This window comes from Narcine bancroftii, chromosome 7 (genome assembly GCF_036971445.1).
Source record: "Narcine bancroftii isolate sNarBan1 chromosome 7, sNarBan1.hap1, whole genome shotgun sequence".
Classification (NCBI taxonomy): Eukaryota; Metazoa; Chordata; class Chondrichthyes; order Torpediniformes; family Narcinidae; genus Narcine; species Narcine bancroftii.
Window position 1 is genome coordinate 203,666,660 of NC_091475.1, and position 20,499 is coordinate 203,687,158.

General features: G+C 39.1%; 1 long non-coding RNA gene across 2 annotated transcripts in view; it reads left to right on the top strand.

The window, feature by feature from the left end:
- The window catches only part of LOC138739629 (uncharacterized), a 233,086-nt gene that overhangs the window by 14,573 nt on the left and 198,014 nt on the right, over positions 1 to 20,499 (top strand). For both annotated transcript variants that reach the window (XR_011342351.1, XR_011342352.1), the window contains exons 2-3: positions 953 to 1,074; positions 9,114 to 9,179. This is a non-coding gene — a long non-coding RNA (uncharacterized lncRNA). The remainder of the gene's footprint in view (positions 1 to 952; positions 1,075 to 9,113; positions 9,180 to 20,499) is intronic.

Consider the following 20,499-nt stretch of genomic DNA (forward strand, 5'->3'; position numbering starts at 1 on the left):
TTGCTGCAGGTGTTCTGCAGCTGTCGTTGCCGGCTGTGGAGATCGACTCCCCAGCTGGTCCCCCCTCCCGTCGGTGTGTTTTTTTGTATGCGCATCGCGCATGCGCGAGGAGTCGCGCATGCGCGGTTGCGCACTTTTACTCGGCTCTGTGAGCCATTGTTGTAGTTCTTTTTCTACCGACCTGAGGTAGTGGGGTCTTCTCTCCACAGCGGGCCTCTTCGGACAGGTAAGGCCTTCACCTTTTTCCTCCGTTGTCTTCTCTTCCTCTCTTCTTTCCGTTGATTTTGATTTTTCTCCTTTTGTCTCCATCTTCTTTCCACCTTTATACTCACTTTTCTTTAACTTGTATTTCTGTGCCTTTGTATTTTCTCTTGTTTTTCCCGACTTTTCTGGAGAGGGCTGGAGTTCACCGTCCGGCCACTACTCCATCACGTGACTCCTCCATCTGTGAACAATCTTTAGTCAACAGATTATTTCATATGTTGCTTATTCCAATACATCATTAACTGTATGATATTTAGAAAGCAACTTTCCACTGTAGATTAAACAGGGAAATAACTGGCAGGAATTACAAGACAATTAAGTATGCAAGATAAAAAGAAAGTTTAACTTGGTTTTTCTCTCTCTCCTCTCCCACTGATGATCATTTCCAGCATTGTTGGTCGTGAGATAGAATTAGTCAGCTAACGATTTATTTAAAATCTTCCGAATGAGATAGTTGTGGCAGGGTCCCTTCTGTCATTTAAGAGGAGGTTGGATGTGTACATGGAGGTGAGGAGGTTGGAGGGTTATGGGCGGAGAGTCGGAGGTTTGAGCTAGTGGAGTTGACCTAGTGATCCGGTGCGGACTCGAAGGGCCGACGTGGCCTGTTTCCGCTCCGTAAATGGTTATATGGTTATATGGTAATCAATTGTCTATTTATTTATAGGAACAAGGTTTCATTCTCTTTCAGATTAGTGCAGGATCAGAAAGCAAGCTCTGAATGGACTGGTACTGACGCTCCTGAGTTCAGAAGAATAAAGTGTGATGTAATTGATTCAAGCAAAATTCCGAATGCGTCTCCAGAAAGTTGAGGTAGGAATGTTTCCCCTGGCTCCCGTGTCAAGACCTACAGTTCCCAAGATCAGGACTCAGCCAATCAGGGGCTAGGTGGAACCATCGAAAACATCAGCCCTTTGGTCCATCTAGTCTGTGGCAAAGTATTATTCCGTCTCGTCCCATCGACCTGCACCTGGACCATAGTGCTCTATAACCCTTGCATCCACGCACCTATTTAAGATCCTCTTAAATATCTTAAATATCTAAACCTTCCTCTGAGTGAAGTTTCCCCCCAATGTTCTCCTTAAGCATTTCACTTTTCAACCTCAACCCATCTCTTCTAGTTCTTGTCTCACTCCAACCTCAGTGGAAAAAATCCTGCTTGCATTTGCTCTAATTATAACACTCATAATTTTGTATACCTCTGTCAAAAGGTTAAACAGGTTAGGACTTTATTCCCTGGAGCGTAGAAGAATGAGGGGAGATTTGATCGAGGTATACAAAATTATGGTGGATGTAGGTAGAGAAAATGCAAGCAGGCTTTTTCCACTGAGATTAGCTGAGCCAAAAACTAGAGGATGTGGGTTAAGGAGGAGGGTAGGGGAAAAGGTTAAAGGGAACATAAGGGAGAACTTCTTCACTCAGAGAGGGGTGGTACTGTGGAACGAGCTGCCAGCTGAAATGGGTTCAACTTTGACATTTAAGAAACATTTGGACAAGTACAGGGACAGATCGGGTTTGAAAACGGTGTGGCTTGGGAGCAGGTCAGTGGGACTAGAAGGAAAATTAGTCCAGCACAGGCTAGAAGGGATGAATGGCATATTTCTGTGCTGTAGTCTCCTTCCAAAGTCCTTTCCTCTGTCCTTAACTCCACCGATCTTTGCTTCATGACAGTTTGTTTCCCACTATTAAAAAGTTCTTGAACTTCTCCTTTATTAGAAAAGTTGATTCTTGTTAGAACATAAAATAGGGCAGATCCTTTGGCCCACATGTCTGTACTGAACCTGATCTCACAAACCCTCCCTCAATGAGGAATTTCCACTGAAACAACTATTTACTGCTCCACTGTACTCAGCATTATTTTATTATTCCTGTTGCACTCACATACAGGTTGCCAGACCTGAATAGCACACAAGACAAAGTTTCCCCTGCATCTCAATACACAAGACAAGTAACAACTCAATTCAATCTTCACCAGAAGGATTGTAGCAGTTCAAGAAGACTGTTCCACAACCACATTCCTAAGAGCAATAAATGATGGCCTTACCATATCATGGAAAATACTAACTACTGAAATAACTAACTCAAAAGAATATAAGAAATAGGAGCAGGAGTAGGCCATCCGGCCCATCAAGCCTGTTCCATCATACAATGAGATCATGGCTAATCTGATGATAGGCTCATCTCCATCCACCCGGCTTTTCCCCAGATAATTCATCTAACAATTGATGATCACAATAGCTGCCAACATATTGGTCTCATTTTCAACATCGCTCCCTCCACTGTCCCTACAAGCTCATGGAGGGGTCAACATCTCTGAAGATCAGTCCTGGGGCTTCCATGTTGTTGCAATCACAAAAAATGTCTCAGCGTGGATGCTCTGTCCCCAGCACTGTACCTCCTATTTTTGGTGGCGACAGGTTTACAGTCGGGAGTGAAGTTGGTGAATAGTGACAGGGGTGTGGGGGGCAATTTTGAGTGTAGAGATCCCGTAGGTCGTGTGTGGTGAGTGGTGATATTGCTGGTTTAAAAAGGTGTTGGTTACATACAGTGAAGGGTGGATGGGGCCCATCGAACTCCATCTTCATACTTCTAAGGTGTCGCTGAAAATCCGGTCCACCATTAGAGTTACTACACAGTAACTGCATATGACCTGGATGGGAAGGAGACCTGGTTCACTGGCAGCACAGTGAGAGAAAAATGCTGCTCTGTGTCCAAGTGGATGAAGCTCTCTGTGCTTCCACTATTGAATAAGCAACTCGTCACGTGGCCATTTACCTGAATATCTATCATTGACCTGACAAATTGATGTGGGCTGTCCTGGTCGAGCATGATGGAGGCCATTGCCGAGTCGGCGGCAGTGCCCAAAATGGTAGCCCCCAGGTGTCGCACGAGGTGCTGCTGAGTCCCGAAGATAGCGCCCAAGATGGCGGCCTCCTTGGCCCACATGTGGCTTTGCTGGGTCCTCAAGATGGTGGCCCTCATGGATTGACATGGTGTTGCTGGCTTTGGGTGATAATGGATTCTTGGATGGCACCCCCCCCCACCCCATGATCCATATGCAGAGCTGCCAGGAAGGGGTTTGGACTTACACACTTTGGCGTAGTGGCCCTTCTTCCCACAGCTGAAACAAGTTGAATCCTTCGCTGGGCAGCGTTTCCTCTGATGCTTGCCCATGCTGCAGAAGCAGCCCTTTCGGTGCTCCCTTAGCACCTCATCTGTGGTCGGGTCACCACTGGAGCCGGACAAATATGGCAGAGGTGGTCATGGAGCACTGATGCTGTGGTTGAGTTGTTAGCGGAGTGAGGGGGTGGCAGCACATCCAAAGATGGCAGTGCCTGGGTTAACCACAAGGTGGCTGAATTGTCAGACATATAGACCTCCATGTTTTGCCGAGCCAACTCCAGTGAACCTGCCAGATCAACTGCTCTCTGCACACTGAGCTCCTCTTGCTCAGGAGTCTCTATTGGACCTGAACCCTGAGACATAGGTATCCCAGATCATGTCTTCTGTGTACTCCACAATGGACACATCTTTGCATTCACAGGCCCTGCCGAGTGCTCACAGGGCCCAAAGATATTTGGCATTGGACTAACCAGGTCATTGTTTTCTAGTGTTATGAGTCCAGAGGACCCCAAAACCCAGCAGCAAAATATATTCACCAAGACAAATGATTACTTAAACAAAAGTTGGTTTTAATGATTTTTTAACATGAAAACAGAATCACGGGGGGCGTGGCAAGATGGCGTAGAGTCTGGACGTATAATCTTGACGTCTCTGGCCAGACTTTTAAGTACCTGTTTTTTAACTCATTGTTTTCAAGTTTAATTTTTTAAAATTTTAGTTTAAAATATTAAGGAATTATTATGGCCACTAATGGTAAAAAGATTAAACCTCAAGTGCAGAAGAAGTTACATTTTCGAAGTGCTGAAGATTTGGGGCCTAGACGACTTGATACAGCCTCAGGCTCCATCTCTTCATTGTCTAAACCTCAAAGATCGCCTGTGGGGGCTGAAAAAAAAATGTCTACTACTCACCAAGTGAAGGATGGCGCTGGAATTACCCGTTGTGATAGTACAGATTTATCACCATTTCATCAGATGCAAGGATCGACAATGAGATAGACAACAGACTCGCCAAGGCAAATAGCGCCTTTGGAAGACTACACAAAAGAGTCTGGAAAAACAACCAACTGAAAAACCTCACAAAGATAAACGTATACAGAGCCGTTGTCATACCCACACTCCTGTTCGGCTCCGAATCATGTGTCCTCTACCGGCACCACCTACGGCTCCTAGAACGCTTCCACCAGCGTTGTCTCCGCTCCATCCTCAACATCCATTGGAGCGCTTACACCCCTAAAGTCGAAGTACTCGAGATGGTAGAGGTCGACAGCATCGAGTCCACGCTGCTGAAGATCCAGCTGCGCTGGATGGGTCACGTCTCCAGAATGGAGGACCATCGCCTTCCCAAGATCGTGTTATATGGCAAGCTCTCCACTGGCCACCGTGACAGAGGTGCACCAAAGAAAAGGTACAAGGACTGCCTAAAGAAATCTCTTGGTGCCTGCCACATTGACCACCGCCAGTGGGCTGATAACGCCTCAAACCGTGCATCTTGGCGCCTCACAGTTTGGCGGGCAGCAACCTCCTTTGAAGAAGACCGCAGAGCCCACCTCACTGACAAAAGGCAAAGGAGGAAAAACCCAACACCCAACCCCAACCAACCAATTTTCCCTTGCAACCGCTGCAATCGTGTCTGCCTGTCCCACATCGGACTTGTCAGCCACAAACGAGCCTGCAGCTGACGTGGACTTTTTACCCCCTCCATAAATCTTCGTCCGCGAAGCCAAGCCAAAGATATAGTGTATATAGTTACAGTATCTAGACTGTACTTACAGCGATTGGCTGAGAGCTAAGCCATGCCTACTGTCCAGGCCTTAAAGGGTTGTGTCCCTAGCCAGGTCGGATCATTCCGGACTGGTCGGCCACCTGTGAAGAGCTCCTGTCTTTTGCTAATAAAAGCCTTGGTTTGGATCAACAAGTCTTTGATTCTTTCGACGAGCTCTACACTCGTTCTCTGGAAGAAGGAGCGTGTTCCCAAGAAGTGGACCCTAATTTGGAAAGCCTTTCGATTTTAACGGAGGGAGCACGCAGGAAGATGATTCCATTGTTGGAAATGCATCAGGTAGCACTTCAATCTGAAGAAATTGCTTATCTTCATGATTTGATGAAAAAAACAACCAAATGCGGGGGGAGACCAGCGGCGACCCCCTGAGGAAGTCGGGGTGCCGTTGCTGGGAGTCCAGATCCACATTAAAACTTTTAAAATGCCTTCTGTTGAGTTGCAGTAGGAGCTGCAGTTACCTTGTTCTGCCACTATGTCAGAGAGAGCAGAGCTGAGATTTACAGATTCACAATATATGCAATTAAATGCAGTTATTCAACCTATGTTGATGTCGCTAATGAATGAGATGGTTCAAATGAATGCTGGTATAAGTTCAGAATTAAATACGGTTAAAGCACATGTGGATGCATCTTATGAAGAATTTTTTAAAAATTCAGACTGCTTTTTTGGACTATAAACAATAAGTGACTTCTAACACAGAATAAGTGTTGAAGGTTGAAAAATCAGTCATAGAACTAAGAGAGCGCGAGAAGGAGCTAGAAAGAAAAATAGACTACTTGGAGAATCAAAGCAGAAGGAATAATGTGAAAATTGTTGGTTTCCCAGAAGGTATAGAAGGACAAGATCCTCTTCATTTCTTTAAAGACTGGATTCCGCAAATATTAGGGCAAGAATTTTTCTCTGGGGGATTGGTACTGGAAAGAGCCCATAGAGCTTTAAGAAGAACACCCTCAGCTGGTCAACTATCAGCCACTGGTGGGTGACCCACACCCAATTTTTGTTTAGGGGATTACTACCTTTTGGTAGTTTTTTTTGGGGGGGGGGGATTTTCTTGTTTTTTTTCTTTTTTTTTAATTTTCATTTTAGTTAGTTTTTAATTTTTAATTTTTTTTCTATTGGAGGGCCTATATACGTTGATTTGAGTTTTTATATAAAGATATTATTGGTATTCAGTAATAATATTAGGTATGTCAAAGTTGAGGTTTGCTACTTTAAATGTTCGAGGATTAAATAGTATAACTAAGCGTAAGCGAGTCTTGGCATATATTAAGAAAATGAAAATTGATATTGCCTTTTTACAAGACAGGTGTAGCAATTTTGATACATAAAAATTTATCTTTTGAATTAAAAAATCAATTACAGAAAAGGCAGGATATATTCTTAAATTGAATTGTAAGATTTTTAGTGAATTTTGGACTTTACTTAATATTTATGCCCCAAATGCAGATGATGAAATATTTATTTCAGATGCATTTTTATGTTTGGGTCAGGCTAATGATAATATTTTAGTTGGTGGTGATTTTAATTGTGTTTTGGAACCTTTATTAGATAAATTTCCAAAGAAAGTTAAGAAATCCAAGATGGCAATTCAGGTCAAAGCGTTGATGAAAGATCTTAATTTAGTAGATATTTGGAGATGTCTTAATCCGACAGAGAAAATGTTTTCCTTTTATTCATCTAGACATGAATCGTTTTCAAGGATTGACTTCTTTTTAGTATCGGCACATTTACAAGGGAAAATGCAACAAGCAGAATATAAAAGTCGGGTGATTTCAGATCACTCCTTGTTATATTTTACATATGAAACTTCTGAGAAAATTCAAATAGCTCATCATTGCAGATTTAATACAATGTTGTTAAAAATATGGAATTTATTGATTTTTTGAAAAAACAAATTAAATTTTTTTGAAAGAAAATTCTAAATCTGTTCAAAGTAAGTTTGTATTATGGGATGCTATGAAAGTTTATTTTAGAAGACAAATAATTAGTTATACTTCTAATATAAAAAAAGAATCGATTAAATCAGAGTCTTGAATTAGAGAAACAGATTGATGAGTTAGAAAATGAATTTCAGAAAGATGCTACAGAAGATCAGAAAATAGAATTATCTAGGTTGAAACTGGAATATAATACTTTGCAATCTTATCAATTTGAATGTGTGATTAATAGGACTAAACAATGGTATTACGAATGGGGAGAGAAAGCACACAAGGTATTGGCGTGGCAATTAAAGAAAGAACAGATTTCGAGGACTATTAATGCTGTTAGACAGAATTCTCTTATCATTTATAAACCTCATGAGATTAATGATGAATTTTATAAAAAGTTATATACATTTGAAGGAAAACAAGAAAATGGATCATTGATCTTTTTTTATCACAGTTGAATTTACCAATATTAGAGGATGCAGATATACAGGAGTTAGAAGAACCATTTACTGTTTCAGAAATTAAAATGGCTATGCTGGAAATGCCAAATGGTAAATCGCCTGGATTTTTGGTTGAATTTTATAAAAATTTTTTATGATGATTTATTTACAGTGTTTGGGGATGTATTACATCAAGTTGGAGAACATTATGAATTACCTGAGTCTTGTTCTAGTGCTTTAATTACAGTAATTCCTAAGAAAGGTAGAGATTGTTTGAAAGTATCTTCATATAGACCAATTTCGTTGTTAAATGTAGATTATAAAATAATAGCTAAAATATTAGCGAATAGATTGGTTAAATTTTTACCTAAGTTGATTCATATTGATCAAACAGGTTTAATAAAGAACAAATATGCTTCAGATAACATTTTGTGTGTTATTAATTTGATTAATAGATTTCGACAATCTTCAGATCACCCGATGGTGATATCCTTAGATGCAGAAAAAGCATTTGATAGAGCTGAATGGAATTTTTTGCTTAAAGTTTTGGAGAAATTTAAGTTTGGACCTTTTTTTATTGGTTGAATTAGGGCTCTATATAGTAAACCAGTAGCTAGAGAATTGACAAATGGTTTGATTTCAGAATTCTTTAAGTTAAGTCGATCAACTCGTCAAGGTTGTCCTTTATCGCCAGCTTTGTTTGCATTAGTGATTGAACCTTTAGCACAGCTGATAAGACAAAATACACAGATACAAGGTATGAAAGTTTTAGACGGGGAGTATAAAATTAATTTATTTGCTGATGATGTTTTGGTGCATTTAATAAACCCAGCTCAGTCACTTTTGCACTTGAAGGAGTGTTTAATACAATATGGATGTCTTTCTGGATATAAAGTTAATTGGGAAAAAAGTGAAATATTACTGGTAAGTGAAGGAGATTATTCAGTTTATAAGAATATTATTAATTTGAAATGGACTGATCGAATTAAATATCTGGGTATAATTTTGAATGTTGATTATCAATCTTTATATAAATTAAATTATGCTCCATTAATGAAAAAAATTAAAACTGATTTGATTAAATTGAAATATTTACCTATTACTTTAATGGGTAAGATAAATACAATTAAGATGAATATTTTTCCGTGTATACAATATTTGTTTCAATCTATTCCGTATTTACTTGATACAATTTTTTTTTTGAGATTTGAATAAAATGGTTAGGGAGTTTTTATGGAGGGGTAAATTTTTGAGAGTAGCTTTGAATAAATTAACTTGGAACTATGTTTACCTCATTTTCAAAATTATTATGAAGCAGCCCAACCTAAATTTATTAATTCATTGATGGATTTGGTACGGCCTCCTAGTTGGGCGAAAATTGAGATGGCAAGTATTTCTGAATTTGAAATACATCAATTTTTGTTTAGATGGAATATAAATTTGTTACAACAATATAATGTACATATACTAAAACATTTAATGAAATTATGGATAAAGGAAAATAAGATGACAGGCTCTAGGGGTAAATTATCGGCTTTGACTCCGTTGTATAATAATCAACTTATTTCTTTTTCAATAGATAATGAAAGTTTATTGCATTGGAGATTTAAAGGTGTGAAAAATTTGGGAGATTGTTTTAAAGAGGGTAAGTTTTCATCTTTAAATCAGATGAGGGACAGTTTTGGTATTAATAAGAACTCTTTATTTCTTTATTATCAAATTCGATCTTTGGTAAAATGTATGTTTGGTAGAGAGATGATTTTATCTAAAATGATTAAATTTGAGACTTTTCTCATGAAGGTACCAGAGAAGGGTTATATTTCATTTATGTATCAAATAGTACAGGATGGTATGGATAAAAAGGGTTGGGATAGGTTTAAAATTAAATGGGAAGTGGATATTGGTTTTATTTTTTCTGAAGATGATTGGTTAGATATTTGTTATGATAGTGTAACTGGATTGATAAATGCACATTATGCAGTGATTAATTACAATTTTTTACATCAATTATATTTGACACCTTAAAAATTAAAAAAAAATATGGTTTTCATGAATCAGATTTGTGGTTTAGATGTGGTGATACGGATGGAACTCTTTCATGCTGTTTGGTTATGTATACAATCTTTTTGGAAGAAAATTCAATCTTTTTTAGAATACCTGTATAAGATTAAAATAGTTTTAGATCCAACAGTATTTTTATTGGGTAGTTTGCAACCTCTGAAAGGTTTGGGATTAGATAAGTTCCAGCTTGCTTTTGTATATTTAGCTTTATCCATAGTGAAAAAATGTATTGCTAATTGGCTAATCCATTGAGCTTTGCACGTGTGGGTTCGGATCCCATCCTCGTCGCCAATGTCACATTTGTGGCCCGAAATGTGAAGTTAATAAAACATTAAACGCAAGTTTTATCAGGTAAACTTCTCAGTGGCTTTATTTTCCAGTTTCCTTTGTTCTCCTGCTTGTGCTCTTATCTCCCTCTCATACTACGTGACTTCTGGTACATCTCATACATATTCATTATCATGACATCTAGTATGTGGAAAGATACAAATATGACTGATATTAATAGATGGCATAATGAGATGAAATATTGTTTAATAATGGAAGAAATTACATATGTTTTGTGTGATAATTATATTTTTATTAATAAGTGGCTGTTATACTCAGAATATTTACATTTCAATTTATATTGATTAGATTTTAATATGTATATTTAACTTTTTCTTAATATTTTTTTTCTTTCTTTATGGCTCTCCTTAGAAGAGTTGGCTGAGGGGGGGGATTCTTTTCTTTTCTTTTTTTTCTATATATATAAAAAAAGTTCATGTTTATGTTTAATTGCTGCATATGTCATATATTATTTGTTTTTTGAATGAATTAATAAAGTTTTAAAAAATCACACTTTAACTTATCTCTATTGACTTAACTAACCTAACTTAACCCCCTTCTAATTCTAAGCACACGTGTATGTAAGAAAGTTCTTTGATACACAGTCCAATCTCACTTCTCACTCCTCCAAGTTCACTGGTTGCAGCCAATTCTTATACTGCGCACAGAATTTAACATTTATAAAGTTCACCAGGCTTTGGTGCTTGAAAGGTAAATGGTTACTGTTCAGGAAAGTTCTTGTCAGTTTTCAGAGAGAGATTTGTTGTTCCATAACATCCACAACCGATTTACTTCCATCAGCCTCTTCAGTGTCTTGATTATGAAACTTGCCTCCTCAGGGTTCTCCAGATGATAACCTCTTTCTTTCAAGTCACCACAGAGTTCCTTTTAGTTTCCCTTATTTCAAGTGAAACATTAGGCAGCCAGTCTCTCCTCTTGCATGAACCATAAGGGCTTTGACCAGGTTGAACTAAGCACTCACAACCTGTCTTCAAAATGGGGGTTTTCCACAAGCTAGCCAGCTTGTCCTGTTCCAGTCCCAGCTGACTGTAGCACTGCAGAACTGATCTCTCTCTTACTCTCTCTCTCTTTCTCAGAGAAAAGCCTGTTTGTCTCCCACTCTGCTTGCAAAAACCACATGACCCTCTTAGAACATCAAACAGCAGCTACTCCTCCAAGTTCTTTCATCTGTTACTTTTCAAAACAACAATCCATTAGTGAAGTCCCTTGGGCACTCTTCAAAGTTTTTGCAAATGTTCTTGGAGTCGGCCTGTCTGGCTTGAACAGAGCTCAAGTATTTTAAATGAGATTTGTTTTGAAGTGTTTGTATGTGACCTACACTAAAAACCTTCCCCAATTTATCTCCCAAAAACATTACTATAATCTATCACTAGGAAGCATCTGGCATAGACATCAATAATTTTACACAGGTACTGCCTTTTAAGAATGTCCATGGCTTCCTGGTATGTTTCAGTCCCAGCTGCTGACTGTAAAACTGTAGAAATCATCTCTCTCTCTCTCACTCTCTCTCTCTCTCTCTCTCTCTCTCTCTCTCTCTCACTCTCTCTCTCTCTCTCTCTCTCTCACACACACACACACACACACACACACACACACACACACACACACACACACACACACACACACACACATCAACAGAAAGCCTGTTTAACTTTCTCTGCTTGAAAAACCATATGACCCTCTTAGAACAGCAAGTTCTTCTCCAGACAATCTACGGCTCTGACAAGTTCTTTCATCTCTTGCCTTTTTGTAAACAACAATCCATTAGTGAAGTCCCTTGGGCACTCTTCAAAGTTTTTGCAAATGTTCTTGGAGTCGGCCTGTCTGGCTTGAACAGAGCTCAAGTATTTTAAATGAGATTTGTTTTAAAGTGTTTGTATGTGACCTACACTAAAAACCTTCCCCAATTTATCTCCCAAAAACATTACTATAATCTATCACTAGGAAGCATCTGGCATAGACATCAATAATTTTACACAGGTACTGCCTTTTAAGAATGTCCATGGCTTCCTGGTATGTTGGTGGCAGCATCCCTGATCATGGAGTACACCAGGGTGCCAACATGAGAGGGCAGCACTTGCAGTTTGACAGTCTCTAATCACCCAGTGGTGGAGGTGGCCTGCAGGAATGCTTCAAAACAGCACAGCCAGAGCTGTTGGTAGATGCCTCAGGCGACAGAGAGTGGATCTCCAACATTTCTGGCTTGAGTATTTGCTCCATTGTAAAAAAAACTTTAAGTGAATAAAATTTATGCACCATCGATTACTTGAAAAATTTTTGTAGAGAAACCAATAGGCTTTCTTTCACTTACGAACACAAGCACATCCACACTGTTTGGTTGTCCTGCACTGAGCTGCAGGGAGCTATGGAATAGTCACCTTTATACAGGGGCCTGTGGGGAGGGGCCGCAGGTACAACCCACCAATAGGTGTGTGTGACCGGACAATTATACATAACAATGGTACACCACAAGCAGATTATAAATTTCCATATATTGTCTGGGACACCCATACTGTGAAAGGGATTAGATGGCTTGGAGCTTGTGCAATGTCTTCAGGAAAAATTTCTAAATCAATATACAGAGGTATCAATAAGAGAGTTCAATGGTGGATCTCCTATTAGGGGACAAGAGAGGACAGGTGACAGAGAATGTGTAGGAGTACATTTTGGGCCCAGTGATCATGATGCCATTAGCTTCAAATTAATTGTGGAGAATGATAGGCCTGGGCCTAAATTGGAGAAAGGCCAATTTTAAGGAAACAAGAAAGGATCTAGAATGTGTGATTTGGGATAAATTGTTTTCGGGCAAGGATATGCGAGATAAGTGGTAGACCTTCAAAGGTGAAACTTTGAGAGTACAGAGTTTGCATGTTCCTGTGAGGATTAAAGGCAACATTCGCAGGATTTTCGAGGAATATTGGGAATCTGGTTCAGAATCTGTTTTGCAGGTACAGGCAAATGAGGTACTTCAGGAGTATAAAAAATCCAAGAAAAACCTCAAGAAAGATATCGAGAAGGCTAAAAGAAGACAGGAGGTTGCTTTGGCAGACCATGTGATGGAAAATCTAAAGGTATTTTTGGAGCAAAAGGATAGTAAAGGATAAAATTGATCCACTTGAAGATCACAGTTGTCAGCTATTTATGGAGCCAAAAAAGATGGGGGAGATCTTAAATGCATTGTTTTCATCAGTATTCTATTAGGAAACTGGTGTCGAGTCGAGAGAAGTAAAGAAAAATAAGCAGTGAGGTAATGAAGCCTAAACAGATTAAAGAATAGGAGGTACTTGCTGTCTTTCTTTCTTTTTCAATCTTTTTATTATTATTATAATTTATAAACACATACAGTTCAAAGAGATATAAAAAAATACATAGTAAGTAATGAATTAATACAGAGATATTAAACAATAATATTACAGAATAAAAATATATCATAAAAAAAAATTTTGATCAGTTTAGGGTGTGAACTATCTCTAAAAAAAAAGATATAATTAATAACAATATATGAAAAAAGAGAAAAAAAAACCCCAAAAAAGAAGAAAAAACAAATCTGAATTAAAAAAAACTTAAAAAAAAACTTAAAAAAAAACCTACAGATATAGCTAAACCACACCGATCACTCCGATCTCATCTTTCAGCCCAATTATCATACATAATCATAGAAAGAAAACAGAGCCAGATCAACTCACCACAAATGAAAATATTGAATAAATGGTCGCCAGGTTAACTCAAACTTGCTGTCTTAAAGCAAGACTCTGTCAGAAATATTTAAAATGTTACTTTCACTTTCCAACAAAATACGATACAAATCTGATATATAACCCTTTTTTGGAAATGAGAGCACATATTTCTCAAAATCAGTAAAATAGATTGGGATAAAAATAAAATGAAATGGGAAAAAGATTTAAGTTTAACAATAACTGAAGAAGATTAGTCTGAAATCTGCCGTAATAGTGTTCGAAAATTGATTAATGCTAGATTGGCTATGATTAATTATAGTTTTATACATCAATTATATTTAACACCCGAAAAATTTAAAAAATTTGGTTTTAGTAAGTCAGATCTTTGTTTTCGTTGTGATCAGGTTTCTGGTACTTTTATACATGCTGTTTGGTTTTGTGATCGGTTACAACAATTTTGGAAAGGCATTCAATCTGTATTTAATAATCTATATAATCTTCATATTGTATTAGACCCTGATATATTTTTATTAAGGAATATGCAACCATTGATTGATTTAGAATTAGATAATTACCAGATCTCTTTTATTTACTTAGCGCTGGTAGTGGCCAAGAAATGTATAGCGATTACTTGGAAGAATAGAAATGTATTGTCTTTAGATAGGTGGTGGGAGCTGGTAGTCATGGTCATGGTGGGGAGCTGGCTGATGGAGGACCTCAGTTTTCTTCAGGCTGACTTCCAGGCCAAACATTTTGGCAGTTTCCGCAAAGCAGGACGTCAAGCGCTGAAGAGCTGGCTCTGAATGGGCAACTAAAGCGGCATCATCTGCAAAGAGTAGTTCACGGACAAGTTTCTCTTGTGTCTTGGTGTGAGCTTGCAGGCGCCTCAGATTGAAGAGACTGCCATCCGTGCGGTACCGGATGTAAACAGCGTCTTCATTGTTGGGGTCTTTCATGGCTTGGTTCAGCATCATGCTGAAGAAGATTGAAAAGAGGGTTGGTGCGAGAACACAGCCTTGCTTCACGCCATTGTTAATGGAGAAGGGTTCAGAGAGCTCATTGCTGTATCTGACCCGACCTTGTTGGTTTTCGTGCAGTTGGATAATCATGTTGAGGAACTTTGGGGGACATCCGATGCGCTCTAGTATTTGCCAAAGCCCTTTCCTGCTCACGGTGTCGAAGGCTTTGGTGAGGTCAACAAAGGTGATGTAGAGTCCTTTGTTTTGTTCTCTACACTTTTCTTGGAGCTGTCTGAGGGCAAAGACCATGTCAGTGGTTCCTCTGTTAGCGCGAAAGCCGCACTGTGATTCTGGGAGAATATTCTCAGCGACACTAGGTATTATTCTATTTAGTAGAATCCTAGCGAAGATTTTGCCTGCAATGGAGAGCAACGTGATTCCCCACCATGACTACCAGCCCCCCCACATCTCCATCGGGCACACAAAACTCAAAACGGTCAACCAGTTTACCTATCTCGGCTGCACCATTTCATCAGATGCAAGGATCGACAATGAGATAGACAACAGACTCGCCAAGGCAAATAGCGCCTTTGGAAGACTACACAAAAGAGTCTGGAAAAACAACCAACTGAAAAACCTCACAAAGATAAGCGTATACAGAGCCGTTGTCATACCCACACTCCTGTTCGGCTCCGAATCATGGGTCCTCTACCGGCACCACCTACGGCTCCTAGAACGCTTCCACCAGCGTTGTCTCCGCTCCATCCTCAACATCCATTGGAGCGCTCACACCCCTAACGTCGAGGTACTCGAGATGGCAGAGGTCGACAGCATCGAGTCCACGCTGCTGAAGATCCAGCTGCGCTGGATGGGTCACGTCTCCAGAATGGAGGACCATCGCCTTCCCAAGATCGTATTATATGGCGAGCTCTCCACTGGCCACCGTGACAGAGGTGCACCAAAGAAAAGGTACAAGGACTGCCTAAAGAAATCTCTTGGTGCCTGCCACATTGACCACCGCCAGTGGGCTGATAACGCCTCAAACCGTGCATCTTGGCGCCTCACAGTTTGGCGGGCAGCAGCCTCCTTTGAAGAAGACCGCAGAGCCCACCTCACTGACAAAAGGCAAAGGAGGAAAAACCCAACACCCAACCCCAACCAACCAATTTTCCCTTGCAACCGCTGCAATCGTGTCTGCCTGTCCCGCATCGGACTGGTCAGCCACAAACGTGCCTGCAGCTGACGTGGACTTTTTACCCCCTCCATAAATCTTCGTCCGCGAAGCCAAGCCAAAGAAAGAAAAAAAAGATAGGTGGTATTCAGAGGTGAAGTTTTATTTGGTTATGGAAAGAATATCTTTTTCTATACAAGATAAGATGTGTTTTTATGAGTTAAAATGGACCCCATTTATTGATTATATACAATTTAAATAAGTTTGAATTTATCATTTTTTTCTTTTAAAAAAACTTTTTTTATTATATATTTTTTCTATAAATATATTTTCTTTTTTTTCTTTCTTTTTTTCTTTTTTTTAAGTTTTTCTTTATTATTAGTTGTTTTTTTCATTTATGTTCTTTTTGTTTTTGTTTTTTTATATATTCTTATATAATAAATTTTTTTTGGATTAATAATTAATACTTAATTAATATTTTTTTTGTTTTTTTAAATATATATCAATCTTTTTTTTAAGATATATATTTTTTATTTTATTTTAGTATACTAGTAGTATTAATTCTTCACTCTTTATCGTGGGGGTGGGGAGGGGGGTTTAGGGGTTAAAAATAGTTTTTTTTTTAGTCTTAGTTTTTAGTTGTTAGGGGGAGATGCCGAGATTGGTATTGTATTAACTATGTTACTTTGTACTTGTATTACTTTATTTTGTATTTTTTCTGTACGTGAATTACTTACTTTCTTCATATGTTAAAATTAATAAATAAAGTTTTGAAAAAAAAAGAAATATTTAAAATGTCCTTACCCATGGGTGTGGTGCCTAAGGATTGGAGGGTAGCTCACATTGTTCCATTGTCCAAAAGTAACCCTGGAAATTATAGGCCAGTGAGCCTGATGTCAATAGTAGGTAATTATTGGAAGGTGTTCTAAGAGATCGGATATACAATTATTTGTATAGCCAGGGAATGATTAGGGACAGTCAACATGGCTTTGTGTGTGGTAGGTCGTGCTTAACTAATCCGATAAGAGTTTTTCAAGGAGGTTACCAGGAAAGTTGATAAAGGAAAGACAGTGGATATTATCTACTTTGATTTTAGTATGGCCTTTGACAAGGCCTTAAAGGAAGGTTCAGTCACTCGATAATACATGGTAACATAGTAAACTGGATTTGACCATTGCTGGACAGGAGAAGCCAGGGAGCAGTGATGGATGATTGCTCTCAGACTGGAGGCCTGCTACCAGTGATGTGCCTCAGAATCAGTGCTGGGGATCATTGTTGTTTGTCATCTATATCAATGATCTGGATAATAATGAGGTAAATTGAATCAGCAAGTTTGCAGATGACACTAAGATCGGAGGTGTTGTGGAAAGTGAAAAAGGTTTCCAAAGCTTACAGGGGATCTGGACTAACTGGAAAAATGGGCTGAAAATTGGCAGATGAAATTTAATGCAGACAAGTGTGAGGCGTTGCATTTTGGAAGGACAAACCAAGAAGTGACATACTTGGTAAAAGTTAGGACACTGAGGAGTACAAAAGAATAGAGGGATCTGGGAATACAGATACATCATTCCCTGAAAGTGATGTTACAGATTGGGTTGTAAAGAGAACTTATGGCACATTGGCCTTCATAAATCAAAGCAGGTCAGTGCGACTAGGCAGAAAATTAGTTCAACATAGTCAAGAAGGGCTGAAGGGGCCTGTTTCTGTGCTGTAATGTTCTGTGGTTCTATTTGGCACCATCAGATTTCTGGATGGACAATGACCCACAGACACTACCTCACTTTTTCTTCTTTTGTACTAATTTATTTATGTTTAAGACATTGGTGAGGCCAAGTTTGGAATATTGTGTGCAGTTCTAGTCTCCAAATTATAGAATGGATATCAATAAGGTAGAGAGGGTGCAGAGAAGATTTACTAAAATGTTGTCTGGATTGCAGAATCTAGAATACGGAGAAAGATTGAATAGACTGAGTTTTTATTCATTGGATCGTAAAAGGTTGAGGGGGGATTTGATAGAGGTATATAAAATTATGAGGTAAATAGATAGAGTAGATGTGAATAAGCTCTTCCCCTTGAGGATAGAAGAGATTGGAATGAGGGGTCATAAGTTAAGGGTTAGGGGGCAAAACTTTAGGAGTAATATAAGAGGATGCTTCTTCACTCAGAGAGTGGTGGCTGAGTGGAATGATCTTCCGGAAGGGGTGGTTGCAGCAGGGTCATTTTTGTCATTTAAGGGGAGGTTGGATGAGTACATGGATGTGAGGGTTATGGGCAGGGAGCAGGTAGGTGGTACTAGTGGAGTTCACTTAAATCAGTGTGGCTTAAAAGGGCTGATATGGCCTGTTTCCATACTGCGATTGTTATATGATTATATGGTTAAATCTAATTTATATCAATATTTACCATCTATAAACCATCTATAATGAATTTTGTGACATGTTCATGACAATAAATTCTGATTCACATTCAAAGTTACAAAAAACAGGGAGAGATTTCAGCCATGGTCCTTGGAGGTCCTATTGAATGACTGATCAGCTCCTTCTTCTTTGATCAATCTTTTGATGACACCTCTCCCTACCCAAAATCCCCTGATGGCATTTCCAATTGTAATTAGTATTTCTGCTTTGAAAATCATTCTGACATTATAAGCTCCATATTACAAATGGTGGGTTAAGAAGGAGGAGGTGACACCTTTATAAGGAGTTGTGGTGCAACCACTGTATTGATTGCCCTGTAGGTAGTGTATGAGCTGGCCTGGCCCCTGAACCTGTGACTCGCCACTCCCCAAAATCCCTACAAAGGCTGTTACACCCAAACTCCTCTCTCAGTACCCGCCTTGGAACCTGGCCAGCAACATGTGATATGTGTTGATGTCTTGAGATGATTAAAGTGTATTTATCACAACTCTCTGTGGTTGATCAATAGCTCTACAGCCGTTCAGTAAATTCACGGCTTATACCCATCCTTAACTCTTCCTTTCAACCCTTTCCCTACATGTTTATCCCCTATGATTCTTGATTGCAGTCAGAGACAGAGCATCTACAACTGTCTGGTGTAGGGGATGCCAACCATCACAGCCCTCTGAGAGTTCCTTAATTTCAATCCTAAAGTCTAGGAATAGTGATGGGAGCAGATATATTTACAGCAGCTGAGACCCGGTTCAAATCCATCACCTCTATGCAGTTTGCATGTTCTCCCTGTGACCTCCATGAGTTTTCCTCTGGTGTTGCACTTGTTCTACAGACGTACAGGTTTGATAGATTGACTGGGTGTAATTGGCCGGAATGGGTCCCAGAATTGGCTTCTGCCATGTCACAAATTAAATCAATTCAATTTAAGGGGCTTCTTAATGGACACATTAATAAGAAGGGAATGGAGTGTTAACTTTCAGGTGCAAGCAGGTATCACATTTAGCATAGATATGCGGGTCAAAGGGCCTGTTCCCGTGCTGTACTGTTCTTTGATCTACAATATGTTCGTGACACCTTATCTGAGACTACAACCCTTTAGGTTAGATTCTCCAATTTTAATGAAAACATTTGTTACTTTCGTGAACCTCGGAGATTCCCTGTAAAATAAAATATTGCAGTTCAAAAAGCACTTCAGAAATAATTACAAATGTCCTTGTTAAATCACTTTCAAATGGTTAACCACTGCTTCACAAAATTGTACACAATAATTAATTTCAATTTGCGCCATCGTTTGTGAGAGATAATGGATTTTTACAAGCCAAATCATCGTGTTTTAATGAGGCTTACTTCCAACTAAAACTCCCTGTGAAGTCCTCCAAATTCTCCGAGGTTTCCTGCTCATTCATCTGGGGAAGCTTTAGTTGCTTAGCACGAAACACAGCGGGTCACTTCCTGCTTTGTTCTTCAATGAGGGAGACTCACACCGCCAGATTTTGCCCTTGGCTCTCCTATGCGCAGTCTGATGCATTAATAAGCTGCTTTCCACTTGAAGGAATACCCTGTTCATACTCTTCCAATTAGTCCGGCTTCTGACCTGTAATGATGGAATTTGTTAAATACTCTGAAACCCCTGGCATCCAGAATTCAAGCAACCAGCAGCTTGAAGCAACCGGAAAAAAAAGAGAGAGGAAAATAAATAAATAGATAGATAGATAAATAAATAAACAGACAAATAAATTGGAATAAATATGTATGTTTTAAATTGTAAAAATAAATGTTTTCTGAAGTAATACGTCAACCTTTGGTGAAGAGAGGAGCAAATATTCAGCCAGTGGAGTTCCTTGGTTGTGCTTTGAGGTTTAAATAAAGTTTGAATGAACTTGTGTTTGAATAAAATGGCGTCACTCGGGATGAAGAGCTGGCTGATGGCGCTCGCCTTTGGGGTGACTCCCTTTAAGGGTCTCCTTATCCCTGCTTAGTAAAAGTTTTAATCTTTATTAGTATATTAATAAGTTTTTTAGAAAGGCTTTATCTGTAAACTTTGTGGGAGAGGGGTGGGTGGGGGGTTATCGCGACACTGTTACAGTGCCAGCGACTGGGATTTCAATTTAAATTTACATTTTGTAAGTTACTGGCATGACCTTATTAAAGTGAACTTTACATAATTAAGGACTACAGTACCGATCTTTATTAAGAGTGGGTCTCAAGCAACCAGAAAACTCACTTATCCGGCATCCACCAATCCCTGCAGGTGCCGGATACCAGGGGGTTAACTATAATTATTGTTAAAGCAACACAAGATAACATTTTTGACTTCTTCAAAACAGATCTAAGCAGA